Source organism: Strigops habroptila, chromosome 1 (genome assembly GCF_004027225.2).
Source record: "Strigops habroptila isolate Jane chromosome 1, bStrHab1.2.pri, whole genome shotgun sequence".
NCBI lineage: Eukaryota > Metazoa > Chordata > Aves > Psittaciformes > Psittacidae > Strigops > Strigops habroptila.
Window position 1 is genome coordinate 125,770,543 of NC_044277.2, and position 19,479 is coordinate 125,790,021.

Here is a 19,479-nt window from a genome sequence, read left to right on the forward strand (position 1 = left end):
ACCATGAATCCGGACACAGACAGCATAACTTTTCCAATTTGTTTTGCCACTATTAACTTAGTGTTGTGACTATGATATGATCTACCATGATTACTCTAAGTCAATCCTTTCCACCTTCAATGCCAAAAATCAGTGACACGGATTGACCACAACTACAGGTCTGCCTAAAAACATGCTGTGTGAAGAAACAAAGGTATTTTTCAGATTTGAATTCTGTCATTGCTTCGCTTTTGTTGACTGTCCGCCTGCTTTTCTGTTAATGAGGAGTTGCCATCCTCCCTTCTCTACACCATTCATTATCATCTCAGCTGCCCCTATTGCTGTGGTGGCTCAGGGTTTCCTGGGAGTGATGGGATTTGTCTCAGCTCTCTGATCATGGCAGGGGGAGGGGTTGATTTATGCTTACTGGAGTGCACTTTTTCTTAATCATCATGCCAGGTATCTAAGCTGTTTCTTTGCAATTGGGAAAGAAACACTACGCAGTGTCCAAATTCCTTCCTGGGTAGCTTCAAACACCCTGTCTGTATGAAACACTGCAAGTTTGAAGGTTTCACACTTATCCTTGCTACATCCACCATTAGGCAGACTTAAACATGAAGCAAAAATTAGGTTTTTATGTCTACTTGTCCACCTGTCTACTTGCCTCCTTCCTACCAGCCTGGATTCTTGTTTCTTGTCCAAGGAAAAAGGCAACATGAATGAATTACATTTCACATCTACGTTGTCTTTTCAAGACATAAATGTGCTTGGTGGCTCAGCCTTGGAGACAGATCAACTGGATATTTATAGGTGACTCCCCAGCTCTGTCAAACAGCTAGTGAGATAGGCAGCCAACTCTTTCTCCCACAGTTTGGATTTTTGCCCTTTTTGTAGGTCTGCTTACACCCTCATCTCATTTTAAATATGGTATAGAACATCAGTTATAAATATCTTTTGTGACTATTTTGATTTCTTTTTTTTAATAGCTTCTTATAGAAATCATATGTGATGCTTCACTAATACAGATGGCAACATTAGCAACAAATTGTTCTTTCACAGCAGCAAAACATGAGCTATGCCCTTGGCATCCTGGTGTCCAATATGATAATACCTCTTCTTTTTCATTTTCTGTTTAAGGCAAACAAGGTTTTCTGTTGCATTTAGGTGAGATTGTCCATGTTTCTACTTGTTTTAGCTTTTTCTGTAGTTCTTTTTACAATGCAGTGCACATCCCTCCATGCAGTGCTCTAGAACAGGGCTTCTGTATTTAGAAAAATAAATGTCATACAGCCTCTTCAGCACAGCTTTGAATATTACAAACACTGGATGAGTAGTAATTTTTTTTTTCTTAAAAAAGCTCTCTCACCAGATACCTGGCTATGAATTTGGATCTAATTCAAGTAATAGTTTTGTCTGAATGTTAAATGAGGCTTACATTTTTGCTTTTAGTATTATTTCAGATTTTGCAGCTCAAAATAAATGCATCTCTATAAAATTTTAAGTATATAAAAAATAAATGTATTACAATAAAATATGCATTATATATTTTCATTTTGAATATGAATGTATATGTGTACATCTGTATATATGTCCCTCCTCCTTCCAACCTTGATCATAACATCCGGATTGCTTTTTACCTTTTTCCTGCCACCCCACTGTATATTAGGTAGATATGTACAGCATTGACAATCTACAGTGGTATTTTATCAAGAAAATATCTGAGAGATCACTGCTGTTCCTTTAATTACACTTTAACAACAATTTTAAAGCTGGTTATGTATAGTCATCACTACTGTGATTACAGCAGAATGTTCTGATTTGCTTATCTTCTTGTAAAATAAGAACCTGTTCTTCATTAAAATATTTGAACTGATCAAATATGAAAATTAAAACAAATAGCTTTAAAATATGTGGGGATAGGGAGAAATATTAACTATGTTTCTTTAATTTTACCGCATTCACAAAAGGAAAACTAATTTTTATATAAACCAAATTATAGTATACTAACGTTTCCAAAGGAAGGCTGCATTTTATTATCCTACTCGTTTATTATTCACAAAGAACCTTTGAACAAAATCTGGCCAATATATGAGCCAAAATACTGACTTTAAAGAGGTCCTTTGGCTGTAATTCTTACTGCCCTATGAAAATCAGCAGGGAATATTGCAAGCATGTTAAACTTTGTGTTTGAAAGTTAAATCTGATAAAAGTACACTTACCAAAACATATATTGTAAAATGAAATGAAGCATTTCTTTGCTATTTTATGTTCTTTCTCCTCTGACGTATAAAGAAATGCGTGCTACTCATTGTGTCCTGTATTTTCAGTTGCTATATCTAACTAATTTCATTTTTAGTTTTTGAAAAAAAGTAGGAAAAATATTAGGTCCAATCTAATTTCATTTTAATTTGACTCAATATAATGATTGCCAAAGGATGGTAATTAGACTTGCTAAAAAAAAAAAAAAAGCAACATGAAGTGGGAAAAATGGCCTTATGAAAACATCTCTGAGACAGTAGGAAAGCTGTAGTCTTTTCTTAGAATTTATGGATAAACCTCTGTCTCCCAAAGCAAGACATTTAGTCTTTAGACCCCAGTCTTCCAACCTTTAAGTAAAGATAATATGCTGCTGTATTTGGGGAATTGTGAAGTAAGTGCCTACATACTCTTGGAGCATGTTGTAATTGAACAATGTTCTCTTTTGCTGTTGATAGATGATGATTACACCGAGAGAGACTGATGGCCTAGGTACTAAGTTTCAATTGTATTATTTATAACAATTTGTTTTTGCAATGTGCTTATAAAAAAGGGAGTTCTGATATCCAGACTTGTTTTGTTTCAAGATTGCAAAAACCACTCTTACTCTAGACATAAGCTTTATTTTTACCCCCAAACCTCTCGCTAAGCAACCAGTGAATATGAGGCAAAGGCATTTGCTTCTGCTGAGACTATGTGCCGATCCTCTTAAAAACTCAGTCCCTCACAACTGGCACCTCTGGAAAACACAAATTGTACCAGCTAATTCAGCATCAGGGAGGTGCAGCCTTACAGCTATCGTGATTGGAAGTTCAGCAGGCTTTTGTAGTCAATACTTGCTTCAAGCCAGTTCTTGCAGGAATTGAGAAAAGAGTTGTCTTCCTCATTATGCTTTTTTCTATACCTGCTTCTCACAGCAGGAGGTTTTAAATTGCCAGAGTTAAGCAGTTTAATAATTACTTTTGGAAAGTGAAAGTGCACATGGTTAGGCAATTTGATTTTCATTTTGAAAATAAGTTTTCCCTCTTGTTTCTGAAAATGAGGGTGGAAATTATGGTTGCTTATAGCTGAAATTAGTTTGTATAACTGGTTAGGTATTTGATTGTTTGAGCATCTGTTTTTGGCAGCTGAGATATTTCTGTTGCCTTAAGCAGAAATCAGTGAGCAGATAGTAGGAAAGAGCCAGAAATTTCTCTCAGGCTACTTTGCACACTAACAAGTCTAGTTGCAGAGGACAGGAATTGTTGGGCTCAGATGGTGGATGTTAAGCAAAAATCAGATAGATCCAGTTAAAATACCCATTTTTTGGAACTGGAAATAATTCCAGCTGCAAGTCATTTGGTGTGAAATTATTTTTCTGCCCTTAAATATAAAACCATGATGGTAAAGATAATCCCTGATAAAGGAAACTGGTTGCAACTTCAATAAGAGTCCCATTTCCCTGCCTTGCAGTAGTTTCCCTTGTGCCTTGCTGCAGTCCCCTGACCCCAGGATCCTAACAGACGTGTATGGTTCAACAAAAGTAATCAAAATTTGACCAGCAGAGGAAAAAAAGTGATTTCCCACTATTTTAAAATATTTTAAGATCAGTCTCATCATATTGTTTTTCTTTTTAAAAATGACCATGATTTTGCATTATATTCTCCCTTCCAATTCTTCTGGTGCGGGTCACACATCTTCTCTTGTTCTCATGTCCCACACCTGAAAAACTAAATAGGACTGGGAAGCTGAGAAGTGCAGTTAGGCAGCCTCTCCTCATAAACTAAGCTCAGAACTCTGTTGCTAATCCAGTTTCTGACAGTTACTCTTGTTTGCCCTTGGCGAGGATTAGAGGTTAGCTATATGGATCAGGAATGTGGCATGGAAGGTAAGGAAACATGTAAACTAGTCACGTATTAGATCAAACAGGAGAATACTTTGCTCTGTCAAAGGAGCAAAGTAAGAACCTAGCATATTGCTGTTGCCATTCCTCATAAAGAATAAAAACAAAAGCTGAAGTAGATGATGGCCATAAGACCATGATCATCCTTGGGTAGTGAGCGAGACTGGATCCCAAAGGAACCGTTGGCCTTTTACAGGGCTACTAAGTTTGTCAGTAGAAAAAGACAAGTTTAAAAAGTTTGTCGTGCAGGTATTAGAAAGATTTTTCCTTCAGGATAAGTGAAGGGCAGCACTCCCATGACTGGAAGGATGCGCCGTCTGCCAGCCCAGCATCTGCCTTCTGGCAGAATCCCCAGGACCTTAACCTTCAGAAGCCAAAATATCTGAGAGAGAGATAATATTCTCCAGTTAGTAAGACAGCAAGCATGTTTGAATGACAACTAGAGTTTCGTTTTACAGTTCACATAACATGGCTACACAGTACAACAGAAAAGGACAGAGTTCCTCAAAATAAAACAAATGATGCATGAACAATAAGTAAAATATGCCATGTCCATTCTGTCTAAATCTGGGAATGTACTATGCTTTGTTACACAATGTGGCATATTTCTTTCATGTCCTCTGGAAAAATGGCTAAAATGTGTGAAATTCAGAAGCAGAAAAATTAGTGTCCTCAAATCCTTATCTTTTAAAAGCGTCACAAAAATAAATGGCTCGGCTGAGATGCACTTGGAAGAAGTTTGATGCAGTATCTCTGGGTTATATAAAGTAGAAATATTTCTATTATTTTCAAAACTATTATTTGCATCCTAGGGTAAGTTGAAACTAATAAAATGTAACATGCAGCCATGAGAACTTTCTGTTTGTGAATGTATGGTCCAAAGTATAGGTAATTCTGGTGCTTATTTTCTTCCTGATATAGTATCAAAAGTAATATATTTTTCCATGCAGTATGATAGTAAACTGTGAGTAGTGGAGATTTATTTTTTTTTTAAGAGAAAATAGACTTGATCACAGTTATGGTTAAATTATGGGTACTAATATGCATTCAGCCTATTATATGCAACAAAAGAAAGAAGTCATTAACCAGAAAGGTATGTGTTAAATGGAAAGAAACCATTTTACTGTCCTGGGAAGCAGATTGGAATTGATTGGAAAATAGATATTAGGCAGGTGGGAAGTGTATCATTACCTAAAATGCAATTTCAGAAGTGTCAAACATACACAACTATCCTACAATACTCTGGGTAGCTCATAGATTGTCCTGAAAAGAGTGTCTACCTGCCAGTCCAATATATCTCCCAAGTATCAAAGTTCTCTTTCACTCATGTCTTTTGCAAATGCTTGCAGCCTGTAGCAAATAATAGTGTAGTGAAATAAACTGCTAATGACTGCAAAACCATGATAGCCTGTAATATAAAGTTCTTTGTAAGGGAGCATTTTTTTTTTTTTCAGTAGAAGTCAGGATTATGAAAAGCAGAGACCCTCACCAACCATAAAATCTCTAAGAGCAGTAGATTACATTTGAAGACAAATCATTCTAGCACAAAGGGACATCTAAATTATGCTGACAGAACATGGAACTTCTTTATCAGATATTTCGAAAACTACATTTAGAACGAGTAATTGAAAAGGAAAAAAAAGAAGAATCTCTGGGACCGTATTGTTTTGCACATGAAAAACACCTAAACTGTGCACCTTTAAACTGAGTTAAGGAACAGGGAGAGGGACTACATGAAACATTGTTCTATCCTTACCACTGTTGTTTTAAAAATCCTGCAATTGTATATATAAAACAAAAAATAATAAAAAGAAAATCTCAATTTCTGATGGAATTGCATCCAAAGTCCTCATTGGTAATTGTATTTTTTTTTTTTTCTACTGCTTGTCTTTGGTAGACTCACATGGCCTAATCACCTACAAAGCTGAGGACTAACATGAATCCTACAGATCACATTAGTCATCCTAGACTGATGCATTTTTGGTGTTTAGGGGAGTCTTGACTCCAAAATGTTTAGCATACAGCAAGAAAACAATATCATACATAAGAGTATTTATCTGTCTATTTATCAGGCTGCTCTGGCACAGTTAAATGCCATCTTTAGACTGGAAGATGCAAATTGCAGTTGTTTGCATGATTGGTTTTTTAGAAAGATTGTATGTGACATATTTTCTGCTTTAGTATCAATCTTGCCACAAATGTCTTTGACGGGATTGTCTCTGAGGCTCTGAGACTTAGACTTAGAAAGACAAAAAGCTAGTTAAACAGCTAGAGCCATCCAGATGGCTGCTTCTTTATTGATGACCCACCTCTTGTAACACAATTCCTCTGCTGCTTTTGGAAAAAAAAATCAGAAATTCCTGTTTGTGTCCTGTATCATTCTCCCTTAATAGTTCTCTTCATTATTCTGGAAATTAATATCAAAGAGAGAATCTGAAAGACATCTATAACGAAAGGTTTGTCTTCACAGTTGCAGGGGAAAGAGGGAGGGGAGTGCCAGCATCATGCTCAAATAATGATAAATGCTGTGATTTCCAAATGCACTGAAGTGAAGGAAGAGCCAGTGTGTCATCTACATGTTTTACAACTGGTTTGATGTTAATTGACATCTATGATTGCTAACTCTTTTCTAAATTACTTTCAAAATGGAACAAATCTCCTAGTTCTCCAAGCACTGCTAGTATTTAAATATTTGCTTGATGTTTTGTCTGTTCTATTGGCCTCCCAACATCTTTCTAAATCTCTGTTGAATGGGGCCTGTCTTCCACAGAACATGATAGTGGTGAAAACTAGAGCTCAGTGTAGCAGTTCATTAGCCAGAAATGCTAATGGGAGCAGTCAGACATTTTTGCTCACTGTGGCCCCTTCAACAGGATCAGCCAAAGTGTCTGTTTAGACACAAACTTCTTCACTCAATGAGGGGGATTTAATCAGACTTTTTAACCTAATGAGAGATGTCCTCCAAAACACAATTGTTTGTTTGTTTGTTTGTTTGTTTTCTCAATTATATTGCAAGTATTATGGAGTGGGTTTTGGTTTAATTTGGGTTTTTTTCAGCATTAATGTGGACAGTTCTGTTCCCTCTTCTTCCAGAGTGACTCAGCTGAACTTCTCCTGCAGTTCTGCTTTGGTGTTGGAGAGGTTATGATTGTTTCAGCACAGACCAGTAACGTTCTTACCTGAATTACAGGATTTATGGAAGTATGGAAAGCATGCAGCTAAAGGCATCTATAAAACAGGTTTGTTGGGGGTTTTGTTTTGTTTTTGGGGTTTTACTCTGGAGTTTTCAGAGAAAGCTCTGATGTCTGAGAGGTTTAAAACCCTTTTCCTTCAGGAATAGAAGTGTGTAGAAATACTCATGGTTTTGTGTGCTACTGATGTAAAACTGGTAGCATAGTAAAATGGCAAAAACATCTTTCTCTATGAACTGAAGAAAAAAAAAAGGTTTTTCGTACTCATGCTTAATTTTTCCAGTGCACTTGAAATAATTACCAAATTATTCTACCTAAATTTTTGTTTATATATTCATATACCTAATCATGGATTTGTGTCCCATGGTATATCTGTGAATCATTAATAAAAATAGATCAACTTCCTACAAGTGAATATGTCTTTAAGAAGTTTCATGGTGAAACATATTTCATAGTTTTTAATTTATCCTGTCCTAACAGTTATTGTATGTTTCATGTGACCACCCTCTACTTTGGCAGCTTGGAGCTAGATAGTAGCCCCCCCGACATTTGGGAACTGCTTTGTACGAGCTGACTGGGTGCGTTTAGCATTCATTACCTTTTTGAAATGGAATAATAATAATGGAAGAGCGAAAAGGACGGGAAAAGAGCAGGTACATGTCATTTCTTTCTCAAAGCCAAGTATATACTGCTCTCTTGTGGAACTTGTATGGTAATTACTAGCACTGGATAAATGTGTTCTTGCCTTTCTCACTGCTTTATTTTGTTCCATTGAATATTACTAAGACATTTAGTGCATATGATATAACAGTTTATTTCAAAGTCTGTGATATAAACACCAATCTTTCCTATTAATGTACTTTATTGTTCTTTTCTTTGTGGTCAGCATCCATTGTTGACATAGCTGTGTGCTGCTTTTGGAATTAGATTTGTGCTGTTTTGCAAAAAATCATGCAATTTATTAGTATCGGAAAACTGCCTTTTCTTCTCTTTATATGACACTGAAATACATCTGTAGTTTGTTCTGGTTCACTCTTTTAATTAGCCTTAGTAAGAATATTAGTGGTTTTATAAAAAGGAATGAAAGCTTTGGTATTTGCTTAATGTTTGTGTATAGGGACTGTGTTGTCCAACTGAGGGACACTCAAACCTTTTCTCATGTATTATGAAACTGAGTGCTGAATGAAATTTTTAGAATAACATTACATAATATATCACTGTTCAGTCAAAGAATGGAGGTGGTCTGGTAACAGGGACATCCTTACTGAGCCCCACAGAAGCAAAGAGTGAGCTCCAAAAGCAGGAGAACTTTGGATGCCTAGTTTTCTGAGGACTCTTCTGGGTGAGATTCTCTGCTTTCCTAAGAATATGTGCGTCTGAGTTTATGTAGCAGTTGCTCTGACACTAGGAGCACCTCCGTACCTTGCCATCCATTTTCACTATAAGACAGAAGTATGTTTGAGGCTGTTATCCTTCCATCAGCTGTGGTCAGAAATGTTATTAATGATAGAGGGATAGAGAGGCAGAGTGATTTTATTACCTTATTTACCTGGGAAACATAAGTCAGCTCTATTTGTGCCTGTACGTGCCCTACACTTTACATATTTTACAGCATATTTTATCCAGCAGGATCCTAAAGGAATACACAGGCTACAGACTAAACTTCCCCCTTCTGGCTCACCCTGAGAATTTCTACTGCAGAACAGAAACTCGTCTGTTTCTGGAAAGGCTACTTAAGTTCACTGATATAATACACACACACCAAAATGCTTGACCAGAGAGAAACATTTCATTCTCATGATACAAATCCTTGCTGCCACCTCTGCTGAGAAAACAGTTCTCCGTAGTGTGAATACTTGTCTCTGTGAGCACCAACGATTTTGAGGATAAACTATGTAAGAGTACCACCATTATTAAAACCCCACAGACAGCTTTAAGAAGGCTGAATTTATTCTTGCCAAGTAAGCCCTATTCGGTAAGTTGGGATAGGAATTAGACATTTGGTCCACTCTAATCCTTGGAGCAGTACAGCCTATTTTCAAAGGGGAGTAAGGTCCTAGCGGTACCTTTAATGCAAACTGTGCTTCCATGAGGAATTACTGCAAGATAATGTGCTATAAATGCAGCCTCTATCTATCATCTCCCTGCATACCAGCTTCTCTGTGTAGCCAAGCCTTGTGTTCTCTTGCTTGTAGACAAGATATTCTTGGGTGAAAAGAGTGAATCTAAAGAATCGAGTCATAATCAGCATGCTTTTGTGAATCCTGTGAAATAGAGCGAGAGTTACAAAGGAAAAGCAAGTAGATTTTGAGTGTACAGTATTTCAGGAGAGATTGGTTGAGGGCGTTTTTACGATACTCTATTATGTCTCCTCTTTAGAGAAAGGCTAAGCCAGTGCCAAAGGAATAGTTTCCCAAAGTGCTATTTGTTCACAGGATGGATAGGAGCTGACAAGCTGACCATCAGAGTGGCTTCTTTGTCCTTGGAGCTCTAGGTGGTTTTACAGTGTAGAGAAGTTACATGTTTTTACCAAAATGACTGTTCATTCCTTTTTAGATGGCTTTTCAGCTCTTTCCAACATATTTTCAAGGGCTTTTAAAGGAAATAAAAAGAAGCAGTGTATAAAGATTGGGGTAAAGGGGTGGGGAGGCAAGAGTAAGGTAAGACTGGGTGTACATGTGATGTGGAGAGGGTCTCTCTTGCCCTGTCTAGCAATACATTCAACCAGAGAAAGCTCAGATGTAGAATATCGGTATTCATGCTACGTAAATAAGAATAATGTCAGAATTATGGCTATAATCAGCTTTTCTACCAGCAGGAGTGACATGGCTATATTGCATCCTCTGCATTTTCTGAAAAGCATATTTAAGGATGTAAGCAGCAGGATTAAAATTATGCTGAAGAGCATTATAAGAATTTTATTATTTTTTAATATAATATTTTATTGTCTGGGGTTTTTTAATAAAATATTTGAAAGCTCAGCCCTTTAAGACAAGTAAAGATAGTATGATAATTACTTGGTGTAGACAGCAAATGTTGGCATTCATAATTATAGTCTGGTTTAGTTCAGTTAGAGTAAAAATTGGCTAGGCTAGGCTAGGCTAGGATTGATTTGTTGCTATTAAAGAAAGATGAGTTATTCTTGTTTACTACTTTTGGTTCTGATTCTGACCAGTTTGTAGACATGCAAATTCAGGGCAGAGCAGAGGGGACTAATGACCTCCTTCAAGTTTTTTCTAATGTAGCCCTATGTGCAGTTGCCCCCCTCACTGCCAGGGTCCTCATCTGAGTCATGGTCAGCATGTTGTCCACCATGACCTATCACAAGGCCTGCGAGCTATCTCAGCACGTCTGTAATCTCTCTGCAATGTTTGTAATGATATATTTCCTTTTTGTGATGTATCTTCTTGTAATCAGCATTAAATACTTTACACCTTTTGAAATAATCAAGCAAAGTATATCACTTGTTTAACAAGAGGTGACAATTTTGCACAGAAAGGGTAGGAATAGAATCATGGAATCATAGAATGGTTAGGGTTGGAATGGACCTTAAGATCATCTAGTTCCAACCTCTCTGAATAGGGAAAAGCAACTGCATATATTCTCTATTGCCTACTTCGGGGTGGAAAAAATGCTGACTTCCATATGTACTAGTTAGACTGTTAGCTTTTCAGGCAAAAAATAGGTGGGAGAATTGCCTTATGTTGTAAAAATTGAGCTACAGACCTCTAGTTGTTTAAGTCTCAGAACTTGTCTGAGTTCTGGGGACTGTTGGGGTAAACTGGAGAATGGCACTGGCCACCCTGAATTTCCGATAAAACTACATTTGCAGTTCATCCAAAGAGGGAAAAGTATCCACATGCAAAAAACAATTGAATGATTTTTTTTTTATTTGTATCATTCCTAGGAGCCAAAAGATGGCTGTGAAATTTAATGGAAAGGCACCCATTGTAAGTTTGTCCCATTATGTGTATAGCAAATGGTTGTGGCCAAGCTGCTTTCCTGCACATCCTGTCCTCTTGGCTGGACTTCTGCAGGGAGTAAGAATGGCAAAATGTCTCTGCAGATTTTAGTTTTTGCAAGAATACTGCTGCCTTTATAAGTGGTCTTTTTAACCAGGATACCTGCACTCTTGTCTTTGCAAGTCAGTTTTCCCAAAATGTTTAACAAACTTATTAAACTTCTGTTCTTTATTCCTTTCTTCCATTTATTTACAGAAACTGCTCACTAGTGCATATGATTGTACCTGCTCTTCATCAGTAGTGTTAACTCTGCTGCGCTTTGTACCATCTCTTCAGAAAATGATTTCATATGTTTCCTTCTTCCTTATGACTTTACTTTCATCTTCTTTTCAAAGCTTATTCACAGTGCGAAAGTCTTTCCTCAGAGTTATTGTATGTTCACTAGACTTTAACCACTTGTGTAATCTGATTTCAGAGAGGATATCTGTATGCTGCTGGTTTACATGTCAATGTTTCTAGGCGTGCTGAATCAGCAAAAAGGAGCACAAAGGGCCAAGGCAGTGGCAGTGGTGACAGTTAAAGCCAGATAAAACATTGCCAGAGCAGGGGTTTGCCAGATTGTGTGTGGATATCATGCTGTTGTGGATAGTGCAATGCTGTATTCAAAGACATGTAAATGAAAGCAGGAATAGAAAAAGGAAATGCTGGTCTCTGCTGGCGCCTTCCCAGTGTAGTAATGTGTGTCTCCAAACCTCCACATTGCCTTGATTTTAGTTCTGCATCTGCTACAAAGACATAATCTTGGGAGAATTTACACGATCTGCATCTCCAAAATCTAACCGTATATGTATTTTCGGCGGCGATGGTGATTTGCCGTGCTCATCTTTATATTGTGGAATTAAACGAACTGAAATCATCGGGTTTAACTTCAGCTGGTAAGGAAGATGTTGAGACATTTGGCAAGAGTGCCACCTCGTGGAAGCCGAGCCATCGCGCCGCCTGCTTCGGCGGACGAGCACGGGGATGTAGGGGAAACGCACGGTGCTATCCCCTCGGGACCGTGGCTGCTGACGCTGTGCGTGGTTTGCTGTGAGGTCCTGATGCACCCGACTAAAACCCGACAGCATTTTAAAACTTACGAGATTTGCCTAATGTCGAATACTGTTTGATTTTGGAAAAAGGAGTGCTTTCGCTGTGAAGTTGCCAGCTGACACCTCATTACATTGCTCCTCTCTCCTTGCTTCCCTAATGACTAGTTTTCCTTTTTCCCTCTGCATCCTGCCAGGGATAGTTCCCTGGAGAGCCAGACGAAGGCACTGTCCTGTTATTGCAAGACCTTCAGCTTCCATTTATTTTATCAGGGTTGCCAAAACTCTGGTATTGCAAAACTCCGGTATTGTGGTCAGGTGGGGAGGACAGGTCAGACAGGAGGGGTCCCTTGCTAGGAAGACAATTAAGATATCACTTTATCAAGATATCACTTGCATCCAAAATGTTCATCACCCAGACCTGGTGGTGGATACAGCAAAAGGATTTTTCAGATGCAGCCAAGGTGTTTTCGTAACAGATGCCTCAATATTTTTCACATAATGAGGCCCTCTGATAACCAAATGTGAAATATTTGCATAACCCTTCTGTTTATCTCCAGTCTCATTTTCCACTTTTTTCTCCTTCTCAAAACACATCAGCTTGCACTAGCTGGAGTCTTACGAGATTTGTCTCTTCATTTTATTACCTACTGCCAAATATTCTTCTATTTAAGTCCAGTGCACATTTCAGCATCAGTGCTGCTAAGCATTAACCAGCTTGGCAAAGTTTATCTTAGCAGCTACTTACTGTAATTTGTGGGGGAGATTGGATACACTTTGGTTGCTTGCCTGCTGCTTTGCAGCCAATCAAAAGTAGAGACATAATTTAATTCCAGTGTCCTCTCCAGAGAAATCCTTTGAAAGCACTGTTATAAAGTGGGACTAGCATGGACAAGAGAAAGAAGCAGAGGACAAGTCGGACATCTTAGTTGTGTTGTTTCTATCCAAATATGTGTCTTGCTCATTATTCATGTGTTCAGTACAGGAGCTCTCATACCCATCTGTTACTGAGGGAGGAATTGGAAATAACTGTTGTATTTTTGCAGGAACACTGGCGTGAAGATAGGGTAACAAACCCCCTGGTAATAGTGTTAATGGCTGTAGATTCCACATGTAAAAATAGGGCAGTGCTTAGTTTTCTAAACAAGGTATCAAAGTTATTGTCCTGTAGGCCCACCATCAACTTTCCCAGGTCTAACCTTTGGCAAAAGGCAGGTTTAACCTGCCTAGACTTGTGAGAAAATTCATCCTCTCAGGACACCATAGCGACCACCTCACATCTCACCACTTGTTCCAAGGGAAGTCGCCCCTTGTTCTGCTCTTTAAGTTGGTACACATGAGGCTTTTGAATGCATCCAGCTTAGCTGTCATGGGTTTTCACTCTGAACTGTATTGTGCTTAACAGTAAAGAGATGTTACTTTGCTTGGTGGTGATTGTGTTTTCATGTCTGAGAGAGATATTTGATTTGTAAGGTAAGAGAAAGCTAACTATAATCGCAGTCTCAGATCTTCACTGATGTCAAGCTTAAAAATGAATATGTCACTTCAGCAAAATATTGCTTGTCTAATTGACTAATTAGCTACTTTTGCAGGCCCCCCCAAAAAATGCAAGGCAGAGCACTGGACACCTGGCTACCTCCTGGGGACTCCTAGGTATTGAATGCTTTTTGTTATTCTGCAAGAGTGAAAACATTACAGTTAGGTCTTCAAAGGGGAAGTAAATGCCTTTGAAAATGCATTGTCATCCATATGCCCAAGTTCAGGCCTTATACAGTCAAACACTGTCTAATGTCTTGGGCTTAGGAATATGTCTTGGCTCACAGGTACCCTGCTCAGATAACTGGTACCCTGTTTACAGTTGCTCATATATCCATTTATCATTAATTCATGGTATTATTAGTGTAGCTTTCAGAGCTAGTCCCCTAGCAATGGATGTTGGACATACACAGACTAAAACGAGCTCATATATGTAGAAAGATTTTTGTTAAAACACTTTGCTGTTCCTTCCTGGTCTTGTACCAAGACATTATAACACACTAGTACTTCCAGTGTTTTAAGACATATATATATATGCCAGCAGATCAGTTTTAAACTATAAGTAATTTTTTCAGAAGTCCAAAGTTTCTAATAATTAGCACTCGAGAAATTCTGTAAAGTTTTTTGCCATTCATATTTTGATGTGCAAAGACTAATGTTTGTACTAAAATCTCTGCTAGAGATTCATTGCTTTGATTTGCACCTCTATTTGATTAATCTTTTTTTTTGGCCCATCACTTTTTTTCAGCAGTTATAGAACTTCACTCTTAATCTAATATCTTTGATGTCCCACTTTGATTCAAAGAAATGAAACTTGGATGGTAATGTTTGAAAAGGTGCTATTCCTGTTAAATGATGAAGTCATTCTAGTTCAGTTTGTTCACTGATTGATAGGTCTCCTTTTGGCTAATTGGTCTGATGACATATAAAAGTGTCTAGAAGACATCACAAAAGTGTCAGAAAAAACATGCCACCAATTTGTTTTAGTGTTCTGGTAAACTTTTCTGAAGTTTTTCCTTTCTTCTTTTTAACGCTGTAAACATCAGAAAGAGGCTTTATTAAATTGCTTTTACCTCAGACTACAGGGGGCTTTAATGGAAAAAGGAAAAATGTTTGAAACTGTTGAGTCTTTGTTCTTTTCCTAAGGGAAGAACATTGAAAGACCACACAACGGGATTTTAATAACTGGGCTTATTACCTTCACAGCAGTAAAAAGACCTGGGTACCAGGGTTTACTGAACTAGTTAAAAGGTTATTAAGAATTTCCATACATTCTGTACTTGAAAAAGCACATAGAAGTATAAATATGTTATTGTCAAAATGTTAATCAGTCCTATAGAACATACCTATGAAGTCTAAAAAGATATTCACAGACTACGTTTTGCAGACTTTCAGGTACCACAGGGACACCTGGAAGCCTAGCTGCATTTCTCTGAGTATCTGAGTCAATAACAGCATCCTTGAGCCATTGCGGGTTGATCCGCACTAATGATGGACCACAACTACGGCATCTTCTTCAGGACTGAGAACCAGCAGCATGGCATATCTTGTATTAACAGAGCTGCATTCCTCCATTGCTTCTCCTTTAACCACCAAAAAACCCCTTGCTGCCTAGACAGGTTCATGCATACTGCCTTGTAATGGCTGTGCTGTGTTTCCACATACACGTTGCCTGGGAAGGTTCTGACTGCCACAGGATGAGCCACCCTTGAGATTCGGTCCACAGGCACTTCACTTACGAGGTGGCATGTGAACGTATGCTGTTCATAGCTAGGGCAACTTTTCCAAAAGAGCGAGCAGGACAGCAAGGATTTTCAGAGTATATGTTACCACATGTACATGCCAAGGAGGATGTATTCCACTTTTGTTTTTTAATCTTTCAAGAATTGCAGTTCATTGTGTTATGAAATAAAACACAGATCCTCTATGAGGTTGATGTTTGCATCCATTTCTCCCCTTGTACGCTTCATTTTTTACCTTCTAAATGAAACAGTTGTCAAGATACCATGGTATTCTCTGTAGAATCTGTGTTGTAATCACAACTGATGAATCTGTAATTCTCTGGTATTGCCTCTGGAAGGAGGTGGTTGTGGATTTTTGTACCCCCCTGTCAATGTTCTATGAGTACTCTCATTTCTTCTTGCTTTTTCTTGGTTCTTCTTGAACAATCATTGGTATTGGACAAGAAAACCATGCAATCTTGAGACTTCTCTGTGCCAGGCTTTCTGCCTTGGCTGGCTTTTGTTGCTGTTGCTGCACAATCTCATAATGCTGTCACAGCTCTCTGCTCTTCATTGTACAGTGTTCACCGGAACTGCAATTTCCATTGCAAGCTGTAAGATCAAAGCAGATATTGTGAACAAGTCGATTTTCTGTTGCTTCATTTCTCATATCATCTATCAACTGATCTCCTTAATCATTTAAGGTCTTCCCAACTTGGCATTGCTTTGGTAATTTCTGTTGGTTTGCCATGTAACCAAACATTATATTTTTTTTTAACTTTTATTTATGAAATAGAAATCTGCCATGATTAGTGACCTCACTGCTAAAAAGTTTTTTAAAGTTTGTATGGTTACCTAAGTGTTTTGTCTCTTAGTTTAGTAAGAGTCTGAACAGTGACTTCTTTTCATCCTTAATTCAGTGAAGTTGCCATCTTTTTCCTCCTTTGAGTCATTAGCTATTCCATGCTTCCAGCATAGTTGGAAAATCTTGCTGGTCTGGCCCTCTGCTGCACAAACAAGCAAAGCAGTTTTCCTTTGGTTTTTAACCCTTTTCCTGCTGATATGATAGCTTATAAATTGCTCCAGTGTTGTGGCTGTAGTTTATTTCCTGTAGGCCCACACAGTTATGTTTCATACCTCTTTCCACCTGTACAGATCTCAGTGCTCCAGTGCTATGCCTTTGCTCTGTTCTCACCAGTCTGTAGGGTAATTGTTCTGAAAATCAAAGCTGAGTGGACCTATTCTACAGCTACAGACTTTATTTTATCTCAGGGTATGATTTACTTTGCATGGGAGTCCAACGCATGAGAATCCTGAGTTTTTGGGGGTTTTGGGAAGCCACACAGGGCATAGTTATACGTGGTATGAAACCAAACCTAGTAATTTAACTATTCATCTTGCAGAACTATAATGCTCTTCTGTGGAAAGGAGAAGAAACAGAAACATGACTCTGAGTGTTTGCTGTTGAAAGATCACAAAATAGATATTTGCTTTGCCAGAGAAATCATTCAGGTGTAGCTACGTATTCCTTCACTGAAGTCTACAGAAAATTTACTTCACCCTCTTAGATGAAGATAAGAGCCTAGAAGTGGAAAATTAACAACATGTTGCCTGTGTTTGTTAGCATACTTATTAGTGCATCAGCTTTCCCATTTCAGAAGTCTCACATATGTTCGTTATAAACCCAGTGTACAGTGCGTGAAATAGCCTGCTCTAATTATAATCTAGACAATGCCAGGAAAGTGAAGCTAATTCGAAAAAGCTCTATTAAGTCATCTAACATGGCAGTATATGCCATGAGGTCAAATTGCTTGGATGCAGACTGGCATCCAGGGAAATATTATGTGGCGAGATCATCCCTATTTTTTTTCCTTCTTTCAGCCAACAATTTAGAAACTCATTTGAAAAGTCAGCTTAATTTGATACACGGATGTGGTGATGGCTACTTGGATGGCATTCAACTCTCAGGAAGCAAATCTTGTAAATGCAAAGCCCGAAATCTTCAGTGATGGAATGTAGTCATTTCTCAATCTTATTCAATTTTAGTAAGTAAAAAACTGAAGGTGATGAGTTAATATCTCTGGGCCTTGCTTTTACTATATTTTAGGTCCATTTTACCAGTAGCAAATAAATATGCTTCTATTAGACAAATAGCGTACAAATGAAGTAGATTTCTTTGGTCAATTGCAAGCCTGTCAATTGATTATGTGCTTGATATACCAAATGCAGACAAGCTGAAAGAGAGAAAGCCTTTACTGAGACACTCACTGGCTTTTAAAATATGGAAGAGTTGACAACACATTTATTTTATTTTTACCTTCTTATTTTGATATTTTTCCCCCCAGAGATTACTAGCTGTAGTAAGGGGGGCCTTCTTCACTAGTATATGATTAATTAACTAGTTTTATATCATCATTTTTAATATTTTTCAGTCCCCAGGAGCTCAGCCTGGCCTACCTGCAGGTGTGAGAAATAATGATATTATTCATGTTTGTGCCTGCAAGTATTAGAACCTAGAAAGCAAAACACCTTTCTGTTGCTTCTTAATCCCATCAAGTTTTACATGCATCCTAAACCATTTTCTGCCTTGCTGTTCAAACAAAACACAGTCATGTATGGGAGGAAAAATGTATATGTTTTACAATATGATAGTAATTATGTAAAGTTATGTAATGACATTGTATTTTTTCTCATAGGGTCCAATCATTCACTTCAGATAGTTGTTAACAAGTTGTTATAATGGTAAATATTGCAGAGATGTCACTGTAGGTTACCTGGCCTACCAGCAGTGTAGCACTCCCTAACAGCGAGGACCTGGGTACTTCCCCTGGCTAGCAGGGTTGTTTGGCTCAGCAAATGTTCCACTGCTATAGGCAGTTTGAGTGTTTCATCAGATGGGGCCTCTACTACTTTCCTGGATAGAGTATGCTTTAGTCAAGTTTTAGAGATCATGACTATTCGAGCTGAAATTTGCCCAGATACTTTTTCAGTGCCATACATGTAGGCCATATATCAGATTTCTTTTGTCTACATGCACTTCAGTTACAAGTTTTCGCTTGCCTTATTCTCAAGGTACACCGTATATCCAAATGTGCTATTGTTTTATTATGAATATCTGAATGTGCTAATTATCTTCTTATGAATGTGCTGGAATTTAATTCTGTTCTTATTTCACCTCATTGTGTCATTCACATTCTTCAATTCCTCCTTTGAAAAGAACTTTTCCAACTGTCTTCAGCTCACGGCTCTTTCAATCATGCTATTAGTGGGCAGGAGTGTTTCAAGCACTTACTTACCTGTGCAATAAGCTACCCTTGCTGCCCAAGGAAGCATCATGCTCTGAGGAAAGCAAAGTCTGCCAGGCACTCCTGCTTCTTGCCTTTTATGAATTTATGGCAATGGCACCTGCTGTAGTCCATACCTCAGACCTGTTTCTGACCAGATCACTCTGGAACCCTTAGAAGAGCAGTGGATGCTAAGATGTGGCATATGTTCTAAAGCAAAGTGGTTCCCATCATAGAAGAAAAAGCCACCTAAGTCTGCTAGATACAGTGGCTGGTGGACAACTGCTGCCCTAGGGAGCCTTGCGACAAATGATACTTGGTTTGATAGTGTAAAGGCAAGAAAAGGCCCTCTGGGGTGTTATGAAAAGTCTGCATTTTTTGTTGTTCTTCAAACCTTAATTTCAAATTTTGCACTTTTTAATATATTTTGCTAAGAAGTTGTTTTGTAAGTAGAGATGTTGTATGCTACTAAGTAATTCCTTGCTTATGCTGTCCCTGTCTTCACCACTTCTTTGGTGTAGGCACTATTTGGCTATTCTCTACCACAAATGTAAGTTGTTTTGAAATAATTCTATTCTGC